The sequence below is a fragment of the Pseudophryne corroboree genome, chromosome 11, assembly GCF_028390025.1.
Source record: "Pseudophryne corroboree isolate aPseCor3 chromosome 11, aPseCor3.hap2, whole genome shotgun sequence".
NCBI lineage: Eukaryota > Metazoa > Chordata > Amphibia > Anura > Myobatrachidae > Pseudophryne > Pseudophryne corroboree.
Genome location: NC_086454.1, coordinates 259,339,907 through 259,367,463, shown reverse-complemented (window position 1 = coordinate 259,367,463; position 27,557 = coordinate 259,339,907).

Genomic DNA, 27,557 nt, shown 5'->3' with positions numbered 1-27,557 from the left:
GGAGAGACCAAATGGCAGGGCCTGGAACTGGTAGTGACAGTCCTGCAGTGCAAACCATAGATAAGCCTGATGAGGCGGCCAGATCGGAATGTGAAGGTACGCATCCTTGATCTGGACACAGAGACACTAGGAATTCCCCCTCCTCCAGACCTGAGATCACCGCTCTCAGAGATTCCATCTTAGATTTGAACACTCTTAAGTTCGGGTTCAACGACTTGAGGTTCAGAATCGGTCTTACCGAATCGTCTGGTTTCGGTACTACAAACAAGTTGGAATAGTACCCCTTGTTTCGCAGATGAGGTGGAACTGGAACAATGACCTGAGTCAGTACCAATTTTTGAATGGCGTCCTGTAAAGTTATACTTGCCTCTTGTGAAACTGGCAAGCCTGATTTGAAAAATCTTTGAGGTGGGAGCTCCTGTAACTCCAGTCTGTAGCCCTGGGAATATGATCTATGATCCAGGGATCCTGGCACGAATTTGACCAGATGTGACTGAAGAATTTTAGTTGGGCTCCCACCTGACAGTCCTCCAGGCATCTTGGTCCACCGTCATGCTGAAGGTTTTGAGCAAGCAGAGCTGGAGCCCTGTTCCTGTGAACCGGCAGTTGCCGGTTTGTGTGGTTTACCTCAAGAGCCTCTAGTGGATGTAGACGAACCTCTGGGTTTGCCCTTAAACTTGGCAGTCCGAAAGGACTACAAATTGGGGCCTGAATAAGCCTTCCTGGCTAGAGGAGCTGCAGAAGATCTGTGGACTTACCCACAGTAGCTTTGGAGATCCATTTATCTAGTTCATCTCCAAATAAGGCCTCTCCTGTGAAGTGTAGGCCTTCCACTCCTTTCCTGGAGTCCATGTCAGCAGTCCATTGGCGTAGCCATAAGCCATTGCATGCTGACACCGCCATAGCAGTGGTATGTGCATTAAGCAAGCCTATTTCTTTTATGGCTTCCACCATAAAGTTCGCAGAGTCCTGTATATGCTGCAGGAGTAAAATTATCTCCTCTTGAGGTAAGGTATGTATCCCCTCAATTAGGTTACCTGACCATTTGGCAATGGCCTTGGTAATCCATCCACATGCTATAGTGGGTCTCTGGGGAGCCCCCAGCAACTGTATACAAGGATTTGAATGTGGTCTCAATTCTACGATCAGCCGCATCTTTCAGGGAGGCTGCACCCGGAACTGGCAATACAATTTTTAGTGACAACCTGGATACTGATGCATCCGCTATCAGTGGATTTTCCCATTTTTTCCTATCCTCAGGAGGAAAAGGAAAAGATGATATTAACATTTTAGGGATTTGAAATTTTCTATCAGGATTAACCCACGGTTGTTCAAACAGGGTATTTAGTTCTTTTGAGACAGGAAAAGTGGCTGAGGATTTCTTTTTTATATTAAAATAAAATTCCTCACTCTCCTCTGTCACCTTATCAGGGATATGCAGAACTTCTCTTATAGCCTCTATGAGAGTTTCCGTGCCCTGTGACAGAGTACCTTCCCCCACCTCTGAGTCCACCTCCCCCTCCTCCATGTTTGACCCTTCATCATCAGAGTCAGACTGCAGGATATGGGGCAAAGTACATTTTTGCGGATAAATGGCAGGGGACTGAGACGCTGGTTTGGGTACTGAGTCTCTTTTCATAAACTCATCCAGGGTCGGACTGGTCCACAGGGGTACAGGGGAAACCACCGGTGGGCCTCACCGCCTGAGGGCCCACTCCTTCCTCTTGGGATCAGGTTCCAGACTCTGCACTTGTATTATACATGGTAGATATGTTGCATTACACTGCACAAGACTATTGTGCATTTTAAGTCTCTGTGGAGGCTGGCCACATCCCCTTTGTAGGCTGGTCACACCCCTAAATATGGGCCCCTATGACTGCATTCCCCCGGTGGGCCCTTCATACCCCAGTCCGACACTGAACTCATCCATAGACTGTCTTAAGTATTGCGTCTCTTTCTCATTGCGGGAGAATTTTGAAGAGATATTGGAAATCATTCCCCTTATTGAGTCAAGCTATGCTGGCTCTGCCCCGCTAGCTGGGGAAGGGACAGCATATTGAGTACACACTGGTGAACCCCCTGGAGAAGAGGAACACTGTGCCTTACATGAATCACATGCTTTGCCTGACATACTGTAATAGTGACAGCATACACACACAGGAAAAGGTTAAAATGCACAATTAACCCACAAAGAGCCCTTCCAGGGAGACACAGAGAAAGTATGGAGCGAGCACATGGCGCCCTTACCGCTATTGCCAAGCTTAGCCGGGTCGCAGACTAAGCTCCCATATTGGGGACTTAGTACACTAATACATAGTATTCGAGGTTGAATAGAGGCAAATTGCCCATCATGTTCAACCTGTTTTAAGTTGTGATGATTCTACATAGTTGCTGAATAATGTTTTATGACTAGTTAGCTACTATAACTCATATTACCCCCGGATTAACCACGTTGATATTTTAAGTATTATAACCTTGGATAGCTTTTTCATTCAGAAATGTATAGATTCCTTTTTTAAATCCAATTACAGAGTCCGCCATTACCACCTTTCCTGGCAGGGAATTCCACATCCTGATTGCCCTAACAGTGAAGAACCCTTTCCTCTGTTGCGTTCGGAACTTTCTCTCCTCCAGTCGCAGCGAGTGCACACGTGTCCTAAACTGTGTTCTTTTAATAAATACTTCCTCTGATAACTCTCTGTGATGTCCCTTTACATATTTGAAGATATTAATAATATCTTCTCTTAGACGCCTCTTTTTTAGTGTATACATGTTCAGCCTAGTAAGTCTTCCCTTATAGTCCAGTCCTTCTAGGCCTTTAATCAATTTAGTAGCTCGCCTTTGAACACTTTCGAGTTCACTGATGTCTTTTTTTATACACTGGTGCCCAAAACTGAACACAATATTCCAGGTGCGGAAGTACCAATGCCTTATACAGCGGCATGATTACATCCGAGTCCCTTGTCTCAATTCCACATTTTATGCACCCTAGCACCTGACGTGCCTTCTTTACTGCGTTTTGACATTGTGTATGGTTATTAAGCCTATTATCAATGAATACCCCCAAATCTTTTTCCAACTCTGTTTCCCCTATGCGTTGCGTTCCCCATTTAATATGTAGGATGCAAGTTTGTTTTTAGTCCCAAAATGCATAACCTTGCATTTGTCTGTATTGAACCTCATTTTCCATTTAGACGCCCAGAGTTCAGGTTTAGATAGATCATTCTGCAAGGACTCCACATCCAATTCTGAATTAATTACCTTACACAGTTTAGTATCATCTGCAAAGATTGACACTGTGCTTTCCAGGCCTATTTCTGGGTCATTGATAAATATGTTGAACAGGGTATCCGGACTCCAGGTCGACAGCACAAAGGTCGACACACCTTAGGTCGACATGGACAAAAGGTCGACATGGACAAAAGGTCGACAGGAACAAGGTCAACATGGAAAAAGGTCGACATGAGTTTTACACGATTTTTTTCTTTTTTTGAACCTTTTCATACTTAACGATTCACGTGGACTACGATTGGAACGGTAAAGTGTGCCGAGCGAAGCGGTAGCGGAGCGAAGGCACCATGCCCGAAGCATGGCGAGCGAAGCGAGCCATGCGAGGGGACGCGGTGCACTAATTGGGGTTCCCGGTCACTCTACGAAGAAAACACCCAAAAAACATAAAAAACTCATGTCGACCTTTTTCCATGTCGACCTTGTTCCTGTCGACCTTTTGTCCATGTCGACCTTTTGTCCATGTCGACCTAAGGTGTGTCGACCAATTGGCGCCGACCTAAGGTGTGTCGACCTTTGTGCTGTCGACCCTCAGTCCCAGACCCGTTGAACAGTAGTGGTCCGAGTACGGAACCTTGTGGTATTCCGCTGACTACTGGGGACCAGGTTGAGGACTTCCCGTTGACCACTACTCGCTGTACCCTGCTGTCCAACCAGCTGCTTATCCATGTGCAAATAGTTTTTCCTAGGCCAAGCTCCTTTAATTTGATCATCAGTCTTCTGTGAGGAACTGTATCGAAGGCTTTTGCAAAATCTAGGAAGACCACATCCACTGATTTTCCTTGATCAAGATTATTGCTCACTTCCTCGTAGAAGCTAATTAATACCATGTTCACATTGCCATCCCTGCAAAAATCCTTTGTTGTTAAAACCTTCACAGAACACCTCAGCTCAGAATCACCCCGTTCACAGTGTCCCAATGACCCGGGAAATTCCCGGGTCGGTACCGTTCACACTACAGTGGTCTGCCCTGGCAAGAAGTGTGAGGAATGAAAAGAACAGCTTTGATTGGCTGGCAAAGATGATGTAATTTAAAGTGGACTTTGTGAACACAAATAGGTGGGTGGGAACTGCACACTGCATTGCTGTAATCATGGCCGACGAGATAAAACTGTGTAGCCCAGAGTTCCTGATTTATTGCCTGATTTTATTGTTTCATACAGCAAATGAGAGCTTGGTGCAGCTGCTAACACTGTGCTACATTGAACAGTGTCATTTCCAGAGGAGAAGGGCGCAATTTAAGGCTGAGAGAGAGCATGCTCGATATCATTATTTGCGCAGGAGGAGATCTTTTATGACGGCCAGCATTTCCTCCATATTGAGATTGAACACAGCGAGTAGCCGACAAATATGGAGTAGAGACCGCAGGCAGGGAGATGCTTTCTGGTCTACCGTGGAAGCTTATGAGGACAATTAGTGGATGGCACACTTCCGCATGTCACGTTTGACATTTCAATATGTGCTTGACCTTATCACTCCTGCACTTACTCGGCAGACCACAAACCTCAGAAAACCCATTCCAGCAAATAGGAGACTAGCGATAGTGTTGTGGTGGTATGCTACCCATGGCGAATACCGCACAATCGGCTGCTTGTTTGGAGTAGCGAAATCCACGGTTTGCACTTTAGTGCATGAGGTCACAGAGGTTTTGCTAAAAACACTTCACCGTCGTTACATCTCCATGCCACAAGGACAACGCTTAGATGACACCATCACTGGCTTCCAGAAACGTGGATATCCACAGTGCGCAGGAGCCATAGATGGGACACATATCCCTATCATTGCCCCCAATGACAACCCTGCGGATTACTACAACCGCAAAGACTGGCACTCTATAATTCTGCAGGCCGTGGTCGACCACACGTATTGGTAAACATCATTGTAAGCTCACAAGAGCAGCACCTTCTTTCCTCATGTGCCTTTCCTTTTCTACTCCATACTCCCTTTGATGGCACCTAACCCTGGTTTTCTATACCTGTCCTACCTATATTGTCTTGAACTGTAAGTGCTGTCTTCTTGTTTGCTCACTTGGTTATGTTTAGTATATACTGTGTAATGGTCGCTGCGTATCCCTTGTGGCGCCATATAAATAAATGTTTATTATAATAATAATACTTATAGTAATAATCTGTATTTTAAAATGTAAAACTGTATCTTTTTTGTTGTGTATTGTAAAACATACAAAGCTAAACACTTTTTATAGTTTCACAGATGTGTTTATTGGGGGGCCTGGTCGTTCCCATGATGCCAGAGTTCTGGCAAATTCAGATCTGTACCTAATTGCAGAGGAGAAGCTGAACGGCTGGTTGTTTCCTAGAGAGGTGTGTATATATATATATTTTTTTTTTTTTAAATGCTTTTCTTAAGTCCCATACACACTAGGCGATATTGTTAACAATTTAGCTCATAAACTGCTTTCGGAGCGATATTGTTCACAATATCGTCTAGTGTGTACACTCAATATCATTGTTTTACTTGTGTGAATGCTTACATATTCAAATTGTTATATTTTAAAACAGAAATCAAAGACAATTGATGGGGTGGAGATACCAGTACACATAATCGGGGATGCGGCTTACCCATTGCGTCGATGGTTAATGAAAGGTTTCACTCAGCACCATCAACTTTACTGTGGAACAAATTTGCTTCACCCATACCCTTAGCTCTGCTCGTATGGTGGTCGAAAACGCCTTTGGCCGACTGAAAGGACGTTGGCGGTGTCTAATGAAGCGAAATGACATCGATACCAGTTTTATGCCTCATGTGGTTGCTGCATGCTGTATTTTGCACAATATTTGTGAATTGCAAAAACAGAATTTTCTAATGGAGTGGGAAGTAGTGGACTCTCAAGAAGCTGAGCATTCTGCACAGTCGGATACGTATGAGGGAACAAACGCCTGTGCAGAAGAAATTCGCAACACCGTCACCACCAACCTATCATCTCTAATCCAGATGAGCAGACAAGTTTCATTTGTTAATAAAAAGGCACAAAGGTTTAAATGTTTGTGTACATATTTATTCATACGTACATTAATACTGCTTTGCCTTGAAAAAAGGTAAGTACATTATCTAAATATTTGTACCCATACACAAATGGTATAAAAAATAAACGAGCAGAAAAATTGTCAGGTATGCAACTGTACCTGCACAATAAGAACAAAGGTTTTTAAAAACCTATCTATGTATACAGCCAAAGACAAAGACAAAACAACAACATTGGAAGACCACCTACTCTAAAGATCTACAACTGTTGGAAATGTGTGTACTCAGGCTTATGGGCACCTGCGGGGTACTCAGAATTCTGCGGAACAGATGGGTACTCGGGACAATGAGGATGAATTTGTGGAGAATGATGTGTGTTCTTTGGCACCATGCTTCCTGGGTTTGGTGGCACCATGCTTCCTGGGTTTGGTGGCACCATGCTTCCTGGGTTTGGTGGCACCATGCTTCCTGGGTTTGGGGGGAAGAAATATAGTTGCCCTCTGTAACTACCTGCATGGTTGTATGGAGCCTGTGGTGGAGGTGGAGGGTATGCTTGCCATTGAACCCTTGTTAAAAGCTGATCAAGGAAAACCATTTGTGTTTCTCTATTTTCCCTGTTTATACGCTCATGCATACCCACTATTTCTGACAGAAAAGATCTCTGGAGCGCACGTTCATTGTCAAAAAAGAGCTGTTGACGTTGATTTTCTTGCGCCTGCATAGACAGATCCATTTCCTTCATCTGTTCGAACATTATGCTGGGCAAGGCTTTTGTGGCTTGTTCCACCTTTGTAGGCTTCTTTTTACGTTTTGGGACATTATAAACTAGAAATGAGAAAAACAAACAGAACACATTAGGGTCACCAATATACAACTTTATACTATGTCTGGTGTCAAAAAACAATTGGGTGGCCATGCTTTGCGTACTCCCATCAGCATTCCCTCGGAGCATGCAAATTGCGCCTGCTGCACTATAGATATATTGCGTCGCAATGCCTTCTGAAGCACATTGGTGCCAAATAAAAAAGCAGTGTTTGAGGCTCATATGTGCTTCACACTGCAACAGATATGTAATGATGTTTGTTTAAAAAATTACTGTCGTGACAAAGTATTACATTAAAACTTACTGTTGGAACGTAAGGCTAGGGTCTCCGTAGCTGGTGTCAGTTGAGGCACTGGCATCGGGTGAGGCTCTGCAGTAGCTTCAGGCGTTGACGTCTGGTGAGGCAATGGTGAAAATGAAGGCACGATAGTTTGGGACTCTGGAAATAGGTCCATAGATAGGTTCATGCTGTCTTCTGTCCCAGCAGAGGAAGACGAGTCATCAATAACCACAGGTGATGATGCACATGAATCACTGCATTCAGGTGTTACACTGCCAGCAAAGCTGCTAGATGAGGACAGCGAAATAGGATTGGCCAGGGCAGAGTTCCCAAATACAATATTGCACTGTTCATAGAACGACCAGTCCATTCGGGCAGCCCCACTCTTTGTGCGGTTATGATCATGTACTTTTGAGTACTGCTTTCTAAGTGCTTTTAACTTGTTTACTACCTGCTGCTGGGATTTCTTAATGCCCCGGGAACTCAGGATTTTAGATATATTATAATACACTGTGGCATCCTTTACAGTACCAGTGATTTGCTTTTTTATCTCCTCCTCGCCTCTGATAGTCAGCAGCTCCCATACTTCCTCATCCCTCCAGTGATCAGCCATCTTTCCTCTCGCACCGTTCACACTGGCGGCTATCCGTGTAATACACGGGTTTAACCCTCCAAAATACCCGGACGCACATCCCGGATCAATAGACCCGGAAAGATGCACATACCCCCGTTCACACTGTCTTGATGACCCGTGTCGGCAGTGCTCGCCCCGGCAAAATCCCGGGTTTTTGTGGCAGTGTGAACATGGTATTAGTTAGTCTGACATGACCTGTCCCTCACAAACCCATGCTGGTTCTTGCTAATAATCCTAACGGACTGTAGATACTCCTGTATGCCGTCCCTTAGAATTCCTTCCAATATTTTCCCCACTATAGATGTTAAACTAACTGGTCTGTAGTTTCCAGGAAGATTTTTGGATCCCTTTTTAAATAATGGCATTACCTCAGCTATACGCCAATCCTTCGGTACCATGCCTGAACTAATTGAACTATTGAAAATCAAGTATAGGGGTCGTGCTAGTTGTGAACTAAGCTCCATAAGAACCCTCGGTGAAGTCCATCAGGACCAGGTGATTTATTAATTTTAATTTTGCTCAGTCTCTCCCGGACTACTTCTTCGCTTAAACAAGTAACTAACCATGAATCATTACTGTCCCAATTGTTATGCTCTACTCCCACCATCAGTTCTTCACTGGTGAATACTGATGAAAAGAATTTGTTCAGTATTTCCGCTTTTATTTCGCCCCCCCCCCCCCCCCCTGCTGTGACCCCCTGAGGTAATCTGGAGTCTCTCCGGAGGAGCTGCGCGTCCCTCTCAGTCAGTGTCTGTGTCTGCTGCAGAGGAAAAATGGCGCCTGTGAGCTGCTGGATCCGCTCAAAGTGAAGCCCCGCCCCTGCAATGGTGCACGGTCTTCCCGCTTTTTATTTTTACTGGCTGAGGTAAAATTAGTGCTTAAAATGGAGTCAGCCCCCTTTTAAGCCTGTGATGCCAGTCTGGGTACTGTGTACACATATAGTGTACTTAGCCTCAGTTCGCCCCCTCAGAAGCTGTGCGTCTGCACTGTGTACTGAGTCAGGAGACTGTAGAAACCGTATGTCTCCGTACCCTCGTGCCGCCATAATGGTTTTGGATCTGTATTTTATTAAACAAAAATTAATAAAAACTGCAAAAATAACATAATTTGGGACATTCTTTGTTCCTACAGTATAAATACTCTCAATAACATCCATTTCCAGTCAATAGGATGCAGTTAAAATGCCGGCTATCGGGATCCTGGCATTCAGGATACCGACGCCAGAATCCCGACAGTCAACATTATACTGGCAGCCGGAATCCCGACACCTCCTTGGAATTCCCACTCGGTTAGTGAGTCCACGCCACCAATCGAGTGGGAATAGAAGCTGTGGCCCATGGTGTGACGAGCGCAGCGATATACAGACAGCCGGCATCCCATCTGCCGGTATTTCAAACCATATCCCCAGGGTCATTCCATGAAAATGTCCTTTTTATGTAACATTTGTTACCAGTTTTCATGACAAGCTTTGCATCAAAATGAAAGCATATCATGTACCACACAAACAACATTTACCTTGCATCAAAATATTAAAAACACATGCTCAAAAAAATATTTCACATGAAATATATTTAAAAATGTAACATTTGTGACGATGGAATGACCCCCCCCCCCCCCCCCCCAGTCAATTATGACCACCTCACAACTCACTATATTGTTTTCATTCAGTTTAGGCCAAAGGCTGCAGCGAGCTGACTGGTTACTTAGCAACAGAGCAGCGGCACAATCACGCTCCAGTTTATAGCAGATCTATGAAACATTGCCACACAGCATTGGCAGAAAAGAAAAGAGGTGCAAGATGGAACTGTCCTTGGGCCCTTCCATCCACCCTTATTTTGGATGTTAAAAAGGACATGCACAGTTTAACAAACTAAACACTTCAGCCACAAAAAAGGGACAGGGGGGGAGATGTACTAAGCCTGAAAAGTGATAAATATCACTGTGATAAAGCACCAGCCAATCGGCTCCTAACTGTCATGTCACAGGCTGTGTTTGAAAAATGACAGTTAGGAGCCGATTGGCTGGTACTTTATCACTGTGATATTTATCACTTTTCAGGCTTAGTACATCTGGCCCTGACACTTTTGTGGCTGAAATGGTTGGTATGTTTGGGCCCCCACAAAACAAGCTACCAATGGGCTTAAGGCAGCTAAGCTAACAGTACTGTCAACAATCTCTACAGTGGCAAGATATCATCATCTTTATCATCGTCATCCTCATCATGTGGATCATCAAATCGACAGTGTCTAGGTCGACAATGTTTAGGTTGACAACTATAGGTCGACAGTCACTAGATCGACAGGGTCTGCAGGTCGACAGGGTTTCTAGGTCGACATGTGCTAGGTCGACAGGTCAAAAGGTCGACATGAGTTTTTCATATATATTTTGGTGTCGTTTTCTCCGTACAGTGACCGGGAAACCCAATTAGTGCACTGCGTCCCCTCGCATGGCTTGCTTCACTCGCCATGCTTTGGGCAAGGTGCCTCGTTCCGCTACCGCTTCGCTCGGCACAGATTACCGTTCCAATCGTAGTCCACGTGGATCGTTAAGTATGGAAAAGTTCAAAAAAAGAAAAAAATGTGAAAAACTCATGTCGACCTTTTGACCCGTCGACCTAGCACATGTCGACCTAGAAACCTTGTCGATCTAGTGACTGTCAACCTACAGTGGTCGACCTAAACATTGTCGATCTAGACAGTGTCGATCTTCAGACTGGATCCTCTCATCAGTATTTACAGCATCTTCACATAATATTAATTCATTCCCGCTGGATCCACCATTACAGAAGTCTCTGTACTTTGATGCAATTGCCGGTAAAGGTCTTCCTTGTGGAATTTGTAGTTCATTTTGATGAACATCATCTTTTCCACATTTTGAGGAAGTAACTTCCTATGCCTATTGCTGACAATGGCCCTCATTCCGAGTCGTTCGCTCGGTATTTTTCATCGCATCGCAGTGAAATTCCGCTTAGTGCGCATGCGCAATATTCGCACTGCGACTGCGCCAAGTATCTTTGCTATGAAGATAGTATTTTTACTCACGGCTTTTTCATCGCTCCGGCGATCGTAATGTGATTGACAGGAAATGGGTGTTACTGGGCGGAAACAGGCCGTTTTATGGGAGTGTGGCTGAAAACGCTACCGTTTCCGGAAAAAACGCAGGAGTGGCCGGAGAAACGGGGGAGTGGTTGGGCGAACGCTGGGTGTGTTTGTGACGTCAAACCAGGAACGACAAGCACTGAACTGATCGCACAGGCAGAGTAAGTCTGGAGCTACTCTAAAACTGCTAAGTAGTTTGTGAGCGCAATATTGCGAATACATCGGTCGCAATTTTAAGATGCTAAGATACACTCCCAGTAGGCGGCGGCTTAGCGTGTGTAACTCTGCTAAATTCGCCTTGCGACCGATCAACTCGGAATGAGGGCCAATGTTCCCAACTGTGCTGAAAACTCAGTTTCTAAGTACTCACTGAAGGGTGGGCAGCTTAAGTAATGCAAAGTGAGTTTATACTTGGGCGTCAAAACTGCCTTTTATCCCTTCCAGTAGTTAAAGGGACTCTGTGACATGCCTATTTGTTCACTGTCATTAAAATAATCCTCCACCACTATTTGGATGTTGACCATATCAGATGGAGTTATGGTGCAGGTGTCACTAATTTGGGGCAGTTCTTTTAGACCCGACCAGATGTCAAAATGTTGACCTGACTCATCTGCATCACCACTGGGTCTGATGGGAAAGCTCAGTTTTTTCCTAGCAGCAATTGTTGCCAGAGAAACTGAAGGAGGAGATGATGATGTTGTGTCATATACCACTTGAACCAACAACTTTCTCACCAGGAGCTCTTTGTATTTCTTAAGATCTTGGTCAGTTTGAAAGAAAGACACAATGTATGAGTGAAACCTAGGATCAAGCAAAGTCACCAAAATGTAGTGATCCGATTTCAAGATGTTGACAATCCTTGTATCCTGATGAAGCAAATAAAGGACTTGATCTTCAAGTCCGACATACTTAGTGTAATCACTTGGTTTCATCTCCTTCAATCTCTTGAGCTGCTTTTCCAAAAGTCTAATTAGGGGAATCACCTGACTCAAGCTAACAGTGTCTGAAATCACTTCATAGCTGACTACTTCAAATGGTTTCAGCACCTTGCACAACACTGAAAGTATTCTCCACTGCGCTAGACTAAGTCACGTTCCCCCTCCTTTCCCAATGTCATGGCTTGTTGTGTAGCTTTGGATGGCTTTTTTCTGTTCTTCCATCAACTGAAGCATACAAAGGGTGGAATTCCACCTTGTTACTACCTATTGCTTCAGTTGGTGGCAAGGCAAATTAAACTGTTCTTACAGCATCTGCAATCTTCTACATGTTGTTGCTGAATGCTGATAATGTCACAAAACTTTTCGGGCCACAAACAGCATCTCCTACACACCCCTGTCATTTAAAAAAAAAAAAAAAGTACCACCAAGTTGATTGTGTGAGCAAAACATGGGACGTGTTGGAATTCACCCAGCTATAATGCTTTCACAATATTTATGGCGTTACAACAAATCCATAGGAGAGTCCCAGTGCAAAGTCATTTTGTTATGACATCATTTAGTTTTTCTAACAGGTCGTCAAAGGTATAACTCTTAGTGAAGCCGGTAATACAGAGTAGCCTGTCTCTGAATGAGGTAGTGTTGCTTGTTAGATGCTGCCGTTGTTCCAGTCTTGAGAAAGTCCCACTATTTAATGATGAAACGCGTTGATATCACTCCACAAGCCACGTCCCCATAAGCTCCGTTGCCTGACTGCATGCCAAACAGCAAGGAGACCACTGCCACTTAGACCCTCTGGTCCTCTTTATATCGGACACCCGCAGCAGTGATCCTTCCACTTATGTGATGATCTGGTGCGCAGAGGCACAGTACTACACCCGACTCCCACTCGGAACCGCGCGGCCACGCTGGTGTAACTGAGAGGGTAATTATTATCGGCGCTATAGTTAAGATCTTAAGAGCAAATAGAGAAGTAGTGGGAAATATAAGTGAAGCCAAGACGCCAGCACATTCAGTTACTGCTTTAATTACAGTTAGGAAACAAGTATCTGGAACTCTGGAGACTGGATGGCAACTGAAGTTCCAGAATTCACATGTGGAGCTGCGGCTGGGAATGAGTAACCGCAGCTACACCCAGGGCCAGCCCGAGCTAAAAAAATTTGGTAAGCAAATTTAGAATTTAGCGCCCCTTGATGGGATCAAATTTTAAAAGAAGTGTGGTCTCACAAGGAAGGGGCGTGGCCACACAATAGTACCCCCAGGGGTACAGGGAGATTGTCGATGACAGGGAGAAAGTGCGTGACTGGGTGGCAGAGGTGATGGAGATAGTGGGTGACTGAGGAGGCTGGGGTCACAGGGAGCTAGTGGGTGACAGGGAGCAGTGATCGCGCTGAGCCCAAAAAAAAGTGGGTCCCGGGGACCCCTCACTTTTAAAAATTGGAGTCCTACCTGTCCTTTTCTGGGTCCCATCGAAATGAAGGTTCTTATTAATCTTATTAATGATTCAAATATAAAAATAGAAACTTGATTTGGACAGTACAAAAGTGTTGCAAGGGGAGGAGGGGGGTGACAATGCTGATGGGCTGTGTAACATGCAGGACACCCTGCACCAGAGCTGTAACTAGACATTTTAGTGCCCTTTGGCAGAAAGTGAATTGGTGCTCCACCCCCCAGAGTGTAAAGAATAGATAGGGCGCGCCGAAGGCGCGCTGCAAAACTTGGGGGCGTGGCTTTGTGGGAAAGGAGCATGGCCACATAATAGTGCCGCTTATACACATTGCACCAAGTAGAACCTCCTATACACACTGCACCAGGTGCAGCACGTTATACACAATGCGCCAGGTGCAGCACATTATACACAATGCGCCAGGTGCAGCACGTTATACACAATGCGCCAGGTGCAGCACGTTATACACAATGCGCCAGGTAGAGCACGTTATACACAATGCGCCAGGTAGAGCACGTTATACACAATGCGCCAGGTAGAGCACGTTATACACAATGCGCCAGGTAGAGCACGTTATACACAATGCGCCAGGTAGAGCACGTTATACACAATGCGCCAGGTAGAGCACGTTATACACAATGCGCCAGGTAGAGCACGTTATACACAATGCGCCAGGTAGAGCACGTTATACACAATGCGCCAGGTAGAGCACGTTATACACAATGCGCCAGGTAGAGTACGTTATACACAATTCGCCAGGTGCAGCACGTTATACACAATGCGCCAGGTGCAGCATGTTATACACAATGCGCCAGGTGCACCACGTTATACACAATGCGCTAGGTGCAGCACGTTATACACAGTGTAGCCTCAGCCCCTCAGTCGTCCACCGCAAACAGCAACGCGGGCACACATGCCGCTGGGGTCACAGGGCAGATGCACTCACCGTTGCGCAGGTCAGTCTCTTGGTGCTTGCGGCGGCGCCCAGTGTCAGCATGCAGGCAGACTTTTCCTCGGGCTCTGGTTCGGCAACCCACCCCACGCCCCGTAGGAAGACAGCTCAGGAGGGAGGGGGGCACAGCGCTACAGCAGCAGCTTCTACGTAGGATCAGGCAGCCTCAGACAGACAGAGCTGCGTGTTTGGGCGGCCAGCATAGTATGGCTGCAGTTACGGCCAGCAAGAGGAGAGAGCCGCGGACGGGAGCGGGGAGCGCGGGCGGGCAAACGGACCGGCGGGCGGTAGGACAAATGGATGGGTGGGGGGCAGGCGGACAAATGGACGGGTGGTGGGCAGGCGGACAAACGGATGGGCGGGCGGACGGGGCAGGAGTCAGACAGCAGCTTAGAAGTGCGGCTTGACGGATAGGCCGTGGTGTATGCTTCTGGCGCCTTACTCGTATGCGTACCCCACGTAACGGGCGGGCCCTGGCTACACCTACTCTACCCCTGACTCCGTTACTCCTCCCAGTGGTCGGATGGTGCCTGCAGAGCTAGTCTTCTGCCTTTAGCAGCCGCGTTTGAATGGGCGAATTAGGTCCGCCCAGACTCCGATGCCCCCAGGTCTTATTAGGTAACAAGGCACCAACCGAGACTGCGAGTGAGTAAGGCGAAAGCTAACTAAAACCTGCAAGACTACCAACGGAAAAGAATACAAACTGGGGAGGCAACAATGCCCTGAGATGTTTTAGGCAACCAAACAGTATATTTGTATACAACAAAGCACAGGATGTAATAATAAATAATAAAGCAATGAGTTCCTAAGTGCGGAAGCCTCCGCAGAACAACACAACTGAAAGAGAAATAGAAGATGGGACTTTCTGTCACCACATGCGGCAGAGCCGCTGACTCAGGGTACCACGAGCAGGATATGTAAGGACTGCCGGGATTCTGAGGTGTTCTGGAAACAGACAAGTCCCACTGGAACCAGATCTGAAGACGAGCTGGAACCTCGACACGAACCTCTTGACTAGAAGCGGAGAACACGAACACCAGGAATCTCTACTGGAACAAGAGACCAACGAGAGGCTGGCAGACAGGATCACAGGAGGCTGAAAGGTTCTCATTGAATGCAGGAACTCAGGTGATGAGTAATGAACTCCAGATTCTATCAGGACATGGTACACAGGATTCTAACCACAAGGAGCACAATTGCACCAATAGCACAAATACAAGATTCCCCTATCAGACAGGGCCTAGACACAGATACAAACTGGACATGAAGCTATCACCGGCTCCAGGTAAAAGGCAAGCTGGGTAATAAAAGAAGCACACCCCAATCAGGATGGCTGGAAGCCAGGCACAAGGTAATGGCCTTATTACTGACAGGTGAGACAGCCCAGGCCACACATACAAGAAACAAGCTGCAGTTACACAGACTCACCAAGGGCGGCCCGCAATAGAACTCTAAACAAGTACATGAGAAAACCTGGCATGCAAACAGAAATATAACATGAAATACATGAACAGAACGCAAACAGGAATGAGCCACCGCAGCGGCTCCTAACAATTACCCACTAACTGTCTGACACAGCTTGACTCATTAACCTTGTATCAACATTTACTGGCATATTTATGACTGAGATTGCTGGCCTAGTAACTTTACTAATTATAAGGATTAGCAACATCCTAGTTACAAACGACATTGTAACAAAATAACAAATACACTGACAGTACTGGCTAACTACAATGGAGCTAACCAGGGGATTTCGCAGTAGAACTGCTTTTATTTTGAACATTTATATCTATAATATATTTTTTCATATCCACTTTATATGCATGCATAATTCTAATGTTATATTGAATTGTATATTTTCATGTCTTACCTTGAAATTCTAGTCTGTATAAGACTTATAAATATTGTCTTAAATAAACTATATTATATTTTGCAAAAGCACAAGTTTTCCATTTACTGATAGAGAGCACGCCCTGCCCAAAAAACGAAATCTTATTACATTGATAAAGAATAAAAACACCTAGCGCAGTGATTATCGTTTTTGTATAACTGCTGCTCCTGCAAATGAAGGCGATTCACCCACCCAGTGGACTGTCACAGACATCTAATCTTCAGTATGCCCACTTCCGCTTAGTGGACAGTGTGTACAATTGCATTTTCCCTGGTACAGGTGAGGAATTGTTCTAGTAAAATGAGATGGAATTTGGAAGTGGGGACAAATGACCTCAATTAACTGTCTAAAACCCACTGCATGAATGGCGGATATTGGACGCAGATCTAATACTAGCACAGCCATCATGGCGTCAGTGATCTGTGTGACTGCCGTCATAGTTTTCTTGGTCCCTTCCAGTGGCATAATTCCCAGAGACAATGGAGGCACTGGCCACCGGGTTCAAGTTGTCAGAGGGGCACCAAGAAAGAAAGACCAATGGGACTGCTGAACTAGGACATAATCTCTCTGCTCATTTCATAGTGATTTACTTTGATTAAAAAAACAAACCCTCAGGTCTCTATTTATTATCATTTGCAGTCAGCACCCGAAAATAAAGATTCCTTATTGCCACAGTTAGCTGCAATAAGGAATCTTTATTCTCCCAGATGTACCGCTGGCAAGTCGCATATGTGCAAGCTGGAGCCACTGGTATGAACGCCTCCGGGTGCCTGGTCCCCTTCTGTGATGAAGATCCACCCTTAGTAGCAGCAGCAGGACTAGCGCTCAAAGATTCTTCTGAGGAATCCTGGATAGGGGAGGAGTCACCTAGCCTTATCAAATGGGATGCAGGACTACCTCCAATCATTAGTGAGGATATTGATGATGAAGGTGTTGGCGGTGGAGATTGCAGGTGCTGGGATCTAGCTGAGAGAAGGGAGCTAGCTGATGCTGGACTGCTTGTTATTTTTTAGTATAAGTTTTTTATTTTCCCCAAAACATTCCATGAACTTGCTGCAAATAATGTTACAGGGAGGAGACTCCTAGATGGTTAAGGTCCCTACCTCTATTCACTGTGGCTTTACAATCGCTACAGATGGCTAGACAATTTGGGTAAAAATAATTCCACACATAAGAGGTGGATTTTTTTATTTTATGCCCAGGCATGACAATGGTCTTTTTATCATGGGCAAGAACTGCTTCCACTTCACCGTAAAGTTAGAGATTTCATTTGGGCGGGTCACAGGCCTCGATTTAAGCATGAGATACTGTATAGAAGGAAGCACCAAAGTGGTCTCCAGCTGCCCCACTTCCTTTCTTACTACATGCAGTACTTCTTGCAAGAGTTATGGAATGGGGGTCATCTGTCCGACAGAAAGCAATGGGTCAATACTGAATTAGCCTCTCTTCCTGCACTTCATCCAGAAATGCCATGGCTCTCAGTCCCCCCCCCAGTCCCTCACCCCCTTTTGGGGCCTACTATCTCTTGCTGGCATCATTTACATGTTCAACCACTCCTCTCACCCTCCCCTTCCCCCCTTACTCCTTTGTTTGGAAATCTGTCTTTTCCTCTGGGAATCCCACCTGCTTCGTTTTGGTTGTGGCGCCTATGGGGCATACAGAGGGAGGACCATTTAATAGACTCATCAAGAATACTGAGTTTCCCTGCTATCCAAGCTAAATTGGACTTACCTAACAACAAAATTTGGAAATATCTACAGATGAAACATTTTCTAATGGACCTAAGGTACCCTTCTGACTGCAGACGTGTGACCACTCCATTTGAAAACATGTGCCTTTCTTAATCATACCCATCTCACCCTCTTTCTTTTATCTAGAAGTTATTAATTGACCAGATTAGGCCTAAATTTGTGTTATTGGCAATCTGATTTACAAGGTCTGGTGGGCGAAGATGACTGGCCTGAAATACTACATAATACATTCTCTAGTTCAGCAAACGTGTTAGTGATGGAAACACACTACAAAATACTCTCCCGCTGGTATCGCTGTCCCAACTTGCTAGCTAAAATGTTTCCTGGAGTCCCTAACACCTGTTGGAGATGCATGGCTGCTGTTGGCACTCCTTTACACATAAGGTGGGAACGACCTCTCCTTCAACCATCTTGGCGTAAGGTGATAGAAATGTCTTATTCTCCAGGAAGACTTACCCTTATGTCCTAGTTTCTAGTTGCTGAATCTCCTGTGGAGGCCTCAGTCACAATTTAAAAAGACGCTACTTCGACATATTCCTAGGGCCTCTAAAGCAGTCATACCAGTACATTGGAGGTCAATTACTATCCCCACCATGACTGAATGGTGTGCTCGCCCAGAGCACTACATGACAATGGATGATCTTATTTTCTATTTGGCCTCGAAAAGCAAGGCTTTTACTGTGACCTGATACTCCTGGCTGACATACAAGGAATCTGAGCATTATAAATCACTACATAGCTGCCCAGGTGAAGGGTAGATGGCAATGTGATACTGTCTGGGCTCTTATTGTTTAGTTTTTCTATTGTGGGCTGACAGGAAGTTCTTTTTCTTACAACGTGATACAACGTTGTTGAGTTAATTCTTTTTATATAGCCCAGGGCAGTGAGTCTTCTTTCTCTCTTTTCTCTTTTACTTCTCTTTTCTTTTCCCTGTTTATTCTCCTTGTTTTTTCTTCATTTTGTCCCTCTTTTTCTATGTTCTTCTTTTCTTCTCTCTTTAACTTGTTTTTGACAGTAATATACGTGCTGAGTTTTGAAACAGTATATATTTCTCATGCTATAGGAGTGTACACACTATGCACAGCAAAATGTTACAGTAACTAATTTTGCTTTGGACATAGCGGTCATACTCGTTATACTGATGTTTTGTTGTTTTGATTTCATATTCTGTTTTGCCTGTGTTCTTTTCTACGATGTGCTCACTGTATTCTGCATTATTGATAGATGATCATTAAAAGTAATTTGCATTAAAAAAAACTGATTCCAATGGTGTCTGACTTACACAAACATCAACATCCTCATCATGAACATCCTCATTATCACCGATGCCAGCTACACAAATATCCCCCTCATCCTGTTGCACTTCCACAGTGGCATCATCAATTTCTATGTCACCAGCTATACTTGCTTCTCATCCTCACATTTGCAGATGTTACAGAAATGGTTGAAGGAGGCATCTGTAAGAGTACAGTATCAGAAAGGTCGGGCTCACACATAGCACACTTAGGGGGTCATTCCGAGTTGATTGCTACGGATCTTCGCATTGCAAGCAGCGGGATTTAGCCAAATGCGCACGCGCAAATTACTGAATGTGCATGTGCAAAGTCCCCCATACAACGAATGTGCAGAAATACACAAGCTTTTTGTGTTCGCATCCACGCAACAACAAAGATGCGCATTGAAGGCGGTGTGGGAGAATGGCTTCGCTAGCTAGTGAAAAGGGGCGTGAAGGTAGGTGTCATGTGGGGGAGTGTGCTAAGGTCTGCAGGTGTGGTTTTTGCACCGCTGCAAAGCTGCCTGTTGCTGGTACACACCAGGCGTTCGCAGCATAGGAGTAGGTCTATGGCTGCGCACAGCTAGCGAACACTTGCTACAGGTGCCTGACAGGGCGTACCTGGCTAATCATTGGCAATAGAACGCAGCTGATTGAGATGCAAACGCATCAACACGTCATTGTAGCTCTAGCACTCCCACAGATGGTATGTACATTTACACTCCCAGGAAATGCTATTATGTTAAACGTTAGCAAATTATGTTAAACTGACAAGCAGCACACATGTTCATTATTAGCAAATACATATGTATTGCCCATGTCCCACATGTCTGCTTTTTGTAGAAATGTTTATTTTATAAGTGATAAAAACTAATTAATTTCCTTAAATACCCACAGACATGCCATGTTTTCCAGATTCCTACATTAGTTTTGTGTTTCCTATAACAACATTACCAGCATAATGCAACATAACCTATAATTTTCTTACCTGCTGCTTTACCTAATACATTGCTATGGATGAATTAGGTCAGTTTTGAGTTATATTTAAGATGGCATGTTGCCCATAGTACCCAAACAACTTTGTGGGCTTATATTGTGTAAGGAGCAACATACATGTTTTATTTTTTAGAATATTTTCTCTCTAAGCAACATGCCATGATTTCATGGAATTGTCACAAACATAAATGAAAAGAAAAAATAATTTAGCTACAATGAAACTCTTTTCACACACCCACAATAATAAACACACAATTTCACACCAAAGTATATTGGCTCAAAGTAATTTTACTATGTGTAAAAATATGTCATAATGTTTTTACACAAAAATAACATTTGTTAACAAAAATAACAGAACATGGCCCAGCAACAAACACCTGCCAGACGACAAAATAGGAAGACAGTACACAGTAGTCAAACTCCCCCCCTACTGGCCATCAATCACAAAAAGAGACTGGTGTCATGACCCTGGCTGAGGAACATGTGGGACAAATTGAGGAAGATTCTGGCCACAATACCCAAACCCGAATATCCAGACCACAATATGAAGGCTAATGCATCACAGTCTACTACCAAAAAGAGAAGACAGCAAACCCCATTCAGCAGGAGGGAGATTTTCATTCTGGTCCCACAAGCCATTGATAATCCATTTTAGAACACAAACCACATGGGTGCTGGGAAATGTGACCGCATCTGGATTGAAATTATTTTTTCTTCTTTTTCCACTGCCCACGACGTTGGTCACTGGTTGGTCTGCGCACTGACCTTCGAGGGCCCTGCCCAGTGGGATCTTGTTTCTGGGCAGAGGTAGGGGATGGTCCAGGTGTTGGTGCCTCCCTGACACTGTGAGCAAGGAGGCCAGCGATGGTCTGTATTCCTTGTCTAATTGTGGTGTTTAGTTGTTGAACTGAGGAGTTCAGTTCGCATATGCCTTGGCAAACACGGGTGGTCAGGTCAGTGAGCTGAAAGGACATCTCACGTACCTCCCGGATCATATGGTCAAAAAATTCGGTGTTTCTAACTCCATGACTGGCTATCTCAGCCAGAATCTCCGAGCGAGAGGGTTGGATGGGGGGGCCAGTGTGGGGCTAGTCTGGTGGTATTTCCTGGTAGATACAAAAAGATAGAAGGGGATGCAACCCTTGGCGCTGTATTTATAATATTTAACGTTCTAGGTGTACATGTGTTAACAATTATACAATACGTTCCTTTCAGTAGGTCCTCGAGATTTTTTCTCTCTTATCTTCTTCTCACATTCATCCAGTGTTATTTTCCAATAAGGTGAATAATATGTAAAAAATAAAGATAATACATGTGTAGAACAGTCTGTCTCTATATAACACACTGTGCAACAAAACTCCTTTTTATAGATGATCAGAGGCGTGACTTAGGCGTACCCCAACTCACACTATTCAACGTGAAACTGTACGTATAAAGGTATCTTTCTTTTCCTCTCTCCACCACCAGATCACCAATTTTACTGTGTTTTTTTAGATTGGCGTACTCCACTCACTAGGTTTATAAGGTGAAGGAAGCACATAAAGGTATCTTTATCTCCAGATGCGTACCCTACTTACAGGGTTTGAAGATGGCCACAAGCATATCAAGGTTTCTTTTTCCCTTTGGTTCTCAACTGGCAGCGGTTTTATATTTCTCCACAGTCTCTCTCAGTGTTGGGTATGTGGAAAAAGAGATTAAAAAACAAATGTGTAGACTGGACCAATGATTTTAGTGCCAAAACAAAAATTGTGTAGAAAGACACACTCTCCTGTTTAGGAGGAGAATGTGTCACAAAAATATATATACACCTATAAAGGTATATAACTATGAAGGTGTAGTGATCCTCATAAATAAAAAATGTATATACCCTGTTTATGGTGCGAAAAATATTATAAAGTACACCCTGTGAATTGATGAGAGGTTTAAAGTGAACGTACCCCACTTACACAAAGTGGGGGAGAAGATGATATACACATAACAGTTTCTTTATATATAAGAAGGAAAAGAGGTTCCAGCAAGCGTACCCCACTCACAGTCTAGCTGGTTTTTGCCATGCACATCAGGGTTTCTTTATATCCTCTTTCATACAGTTCTTCTGAAAAACTCCCAGCCAAACGCATGCAAGTCCATAAATTTAAAAATCCATAAATTTGGAAATCCACGTAAAAGCAAAAAATTCTTGTATTTTATTTCACACCACTCACCACATGAGAGTGGATCAAACAACAATGTCCAGAATGATACAGTACTTGCAAAATTTAAAAAATAGGCAGGAAAAAAAAAAGATGGAATTTTCTTCTACATAAAAAATAAAAATGAAAAACGATTTTTACCTTACACAGAGTCTTATTAGAAGGTAAAACTGGAAAAAATGGCTGCCCACACTCCTCCTGTCGACGCGTTTCAGTCTGTATTTGGACCTTTTTCCTGCCCCACACTGGAGGTATCACCAGCTCCCCCCTCCTCAGCCTCAGTGAGATGCCCCTCCTGTGACTCACTGCGATGGCCCTCCTGTGCTGTGTTTTTAAAAAAACAATATTTGGTAAAAAAAATATTAAACAATTATAAAAAACATACAATTATACTGAGAAAACTTGACAATATATGTTTGTAAACTTACCTGCCAAGGCATGTGGACCTTCCATGGCAGGTGTGTTGGTGTCCATTTGGGACACACCAGACCATCGCCACCTCCTCATAGGACACACAGACCATCGCCAGCTCCTCCAGGTCTGTAAATTCCACAGTCTCAGGGAGTGGACCTCCCCTTGTTGCCCTCGAAGCGTTCCAGTGTGCAGCCTTTTTCTGCTTCAGGCGGGACTTGAAGTCAGCCCAACTATAAATGTTTTGTGGTTTGGGTGAAAGGAAAAGAAAAAAAAGTAAATAAATGTGATGCATACTTTTGGAGCACATGTCATAGTATTGGTTGCTACAGGCAACTTGACTTTGCAAATGCTGCTTAAATAGGTACTTACCGTCTTCTGACTTCCTGTGGTGTGTGGACAATTTGGCCAACAGTATTAACTCTATTTCTCTCCAGATCTGGTCCTTGGTCCCAGCACCCATGTTTTTATCTCCAAAATGGATTTTATCAATGGTCTGGGGTACCAAAATTCCCAACTCCCTCTTAGTAAATGGGGGTTGTTGTCTTCTCTTTTTGCCTGTTGCCTGCGAAGCATCAACCTGAGAAGTATCTCCACCTTCCTCTTCACTTTGTGGCTGTGTTTGCTGGGTTTGGTTATTTAGGCCAGATTCTTCCTCAGTTTGGGGTATGTGTTCCTCAGTCAGTGCCCTCACACCAGCCTCTTCTTGTGTTTGTGGGCCAGTAGATGGGGTTTGGGCACTACTGGGTTCTGCTCGTTCCTCCTCTGCACTGGCAGCTGTTTGTTGCTGCCGTACTCATTGTGCCAGCTGCCTTCTTCTTACCAAGATGGCACGCATCTGCTGATTGAGCATGTCCATCTCAACAGCCACTGGATCAGTCACTGGATCCTGTTCCATGATGCTGATAGCATGTGCGTATGAATCTGTGGTGTGGTTTTATACCTCCGTATGCAAGTTGTTGCGTGAACCCGCACAGGTGATGCATACACAATTGTTACACGTGCTGTGATTGCTCACACTATTTAAGCATGTTCTATGCAGCCTGTGTTTGTGGGTTTATGCAGGAGTTTCTGAGTTGTGAGTTGTTTGAGAGTCGTTCCAGAGGTGTGCAAGAGTTGTTCACTATTCAAGGTAAGTTGTTTGTGTGTATATGTTTGAAGCAAAGGCATACTTCCATTGTGTTGCGTTGCAGTTATTTATTGTCTTGTGAACGCACAGCGGGTTTTTTTTTTTTTTTGGGGGGGGGGGGGTTTGTTTGTATGTATTGTATGACGTTTGTGGTGGTGATGTCCTTCATTGTAATTGTAATCTGTTTTCCTTTATTCTAATTGGACCAACAGTATATCTATCTGCTGGTGAGTATATGCATGTTCTCAGGTGTGTTTTTGGTGGTGGAGTGTAGTATTCTCTGAGTATGCTTCTTATTTTTATTTTTTTTACTTTTCCTTCTCCAGGGAGCATATTTTTTTTATTTTATTTTTTATTTTATTTATTTTTTTTTGGGGGGGGGGGGTTGTGCCAAATTAGGCTTCTTTTTGTTATCCAGGCCTTTTGCCTATTTTGTTAGTATTCTATATATCTGCTGGTAAGTATATGCATGTTCTCAGGTGTGTTTTGGGTGGTGGAGTGTAGTATTCTCTGAGTATGCTTCTTCTTTTTTTTTCCTTTTCCAGGGAGCATATAATTTTTGTTTTTTTTTTGTGCCAAATTAGGTTTCTTTTTGTTATCCAGGCCCTTTGCCTATTTTGTTAGTATTCATTCTATCTGCTGGTTAGTATATGCATGTTCTCAGGTGTGTTCAGGTGTGGAGTGCAGTATTCGCTGAGTATGCTTCTTATTTTTTTTTTTACTTTTCCTTCTCCAGTGAGCTTATTATTTTTGTTTTTTGTGCCAAATTAGGCTGCTGGTAAGTATATGCATGTTCTTAGGTGTGTTTTGGGTGTTGGCTGTATTTGTGAGTTTATTTTTACCCATGTAAGTATATTGTGTGATAATTTTATGTTTAAGGTAAGTAAATGCATGATAAGTGTTTTTTGTGGTTAAATTGGTGGTTTTGTATTTTATGTACAAATTGTGTGATATATTAACCCAAATATTTTGTTATTCTTTCCTCCTGGTGTTATACATTTAGATATGTATTATGAGACAGAAGTGTTTCTTTCATTATGCATATATTTAAATGTTGTAATGTTTGAAACACATTGGTTGTTGTTTTGACACTATTTTTGTAAATTTTTAAGATGCTGGTTGCCACATATCTAGGCACCAAAGCCGTCCAACCCCAACCTGCCCCTCATCCTCAAAGGCAACGGAGGCGTGCAAGGCCTAGTATTTTCCGTACCCATGTCAGCATTTTTGGTATGCCAGATGATGAGGTGCTGCAGCGCTACAGGCTGCCGCCTCATGTCATCATAGAAACTCTCTCAATAATAGAGAGTGATCTAGAGAGATCAATTTGGCATCCTACATCAATACCAGCATTGACACAATTCCTTGCTGTGTTACATTTCTGCGCCACAAGATCCTACCAGCACGTGGCGGGGATGCTGGTAGGAATCTCAGTCAGCGTTTTCAAAAATACTGAGGCGCATAATTGATGCTTTTTTCAGTAGAATTAAGCAGTTCATATCAATGCCATTGGATGTGGGGGCCCTAGTTGTGTTGAAACGGCAATTACAGGAAGGGGGTGGTCGCTTCCCACACATTACTGGGGTTGTGGATGGAACACATGACCCACTTGTGGCACCTAAACATAAGGAAGAAATCTATAGGAACTGGAAAATGTTCTACTCTCTGAATGTGATGGTTGTTTGTGGCCCATCCCTCCAGATCCTGTCCCTGAATGCCAAGTACCCCGGCAGTGCGTATGATGCCCACGTCATTAGTCAATCAGGGATCTGGCAAAAATTAAGACTGATGGAAGGCCAAGACATGTGGCTATTGGGTGAGTTATATTGGCATAATTTTTTTTTTAACTTATGTTATGCTGGACATAGTAACATAGTAACATAGTATCTAAGGTTGAAAAGAGACAATCTGTCCATCGAGTTCAACCTATTTGTAGTCTCCTATGCACGATTATTTGGTATAAATTTTGACTGATGCTGATGTCTGCCGTTACGTTTTATCCCTCTTTTTAATAATAACTATAGTGCGTGACTATGCACCATAACCCTGGATATCCTTATCCATTAGGAATTTATCTAATCCATTCTTAAAGGTGTTGACTGAGTCCGCCATTACAACTCCCTCAGGCAGGGAATTCCAAACACGTATCGTCCTTACCGTGAAAAAGCCGTTACGCCATATTGTGCGGAATCTCCTCTCCTCTAACCTGAGCAAGTGTCCACGAGTTCTCTGTGTTGATCTAACCAAAAACAGGTCCTGCGCAAGATCTTTGTATTGTCCCCTTATATATTTGTAGATGTTGATCATGTCCCCTCTTAGTATCCTCTTTTCCAATGTAAACATGCCTTGCCTTGCAAGCCTTTCCTCGTATTCCAGCGTCTCCATGCCCTTAATTAGTTTGGTCGCCCGCCTCTGAACCTTTTCTAGCTCCAGGATATCCTTTTTGTAGTAAGGTGCCCAGAATTGTACACAGTATTCAAGGTGTGGCCTCACTAGTGATTTATACAATGGGAGTATAACACTCTCGTCCTTAGCATCAATTCCCCATTTTATGTATGCTAATATCTTATTAGCCTTCTTTGCTGCAATTCTACTTTGGGTACTACTGCTTAGTTTGCTATCTATGAGGACACCTAAGTCCTTTTCCAGTACAGAATCCCCTAATTTTACCCCATTTAGTATGTAGGTGTTATTTTTGTTCTTGTTACCACAGTGCATTACCTTACACTTGTCTGTATTGAAGCGCATTCTCCATTTCGCTGCCCATGCTTCTAATTTAACTAAGTCGTTCTGAAGCGACTCAGCATCCCCCTCCGTATTTATAACTTTACACAATTTGGTATCATCTGCAAAAATTGACACCATGCTCTCTAGACCTTCTATTAGGTTGTTAATGAAAATATTGAACAATAGCGGTCCTAATACTGAGCCTTGTGGCACACCACTTAACACTTCAGTCCAATTTGAAAAAGATCCATTAACCACAACGCGCTGCTCCCTATTATCTAACCAATTTTTGTTCCAAGTGCATATTGTGCTTCCTAGCCCTATTTCTTGTAGCTTGTAAATAAGTCTCATGTGTGGTACAGTGTTGAAAGCTTTCGCAAAGTCTAAAAAGATTATTACATCCACCTCTTTACCCTGATCTAAGTTTGCACTTACTGTTTCATAAAAGCCAAGTAAGTTGGTTTGACAGGATCTGTCCTTCACAAATCCATGTTGATTCCTTTTAATGACCTTATTGACTTCAAGGAACTTCTGAATACTATCTCTTAGAATACCTTCCAATACTTCCCCCCCTACAGATGTAAGACTAACTGGTCTATAATTACCTGGTTCAGCTCTACTTCCCTTTTTGAATATAGGCACTACTTCCACTATACACCAGTCTTTGGGAACCATACCTGATATTACTGAATCCTTAAAGATCAAAAATAGCGGTTTTGCAAGTTCAGAGTGAAGCTCCATTAGAACC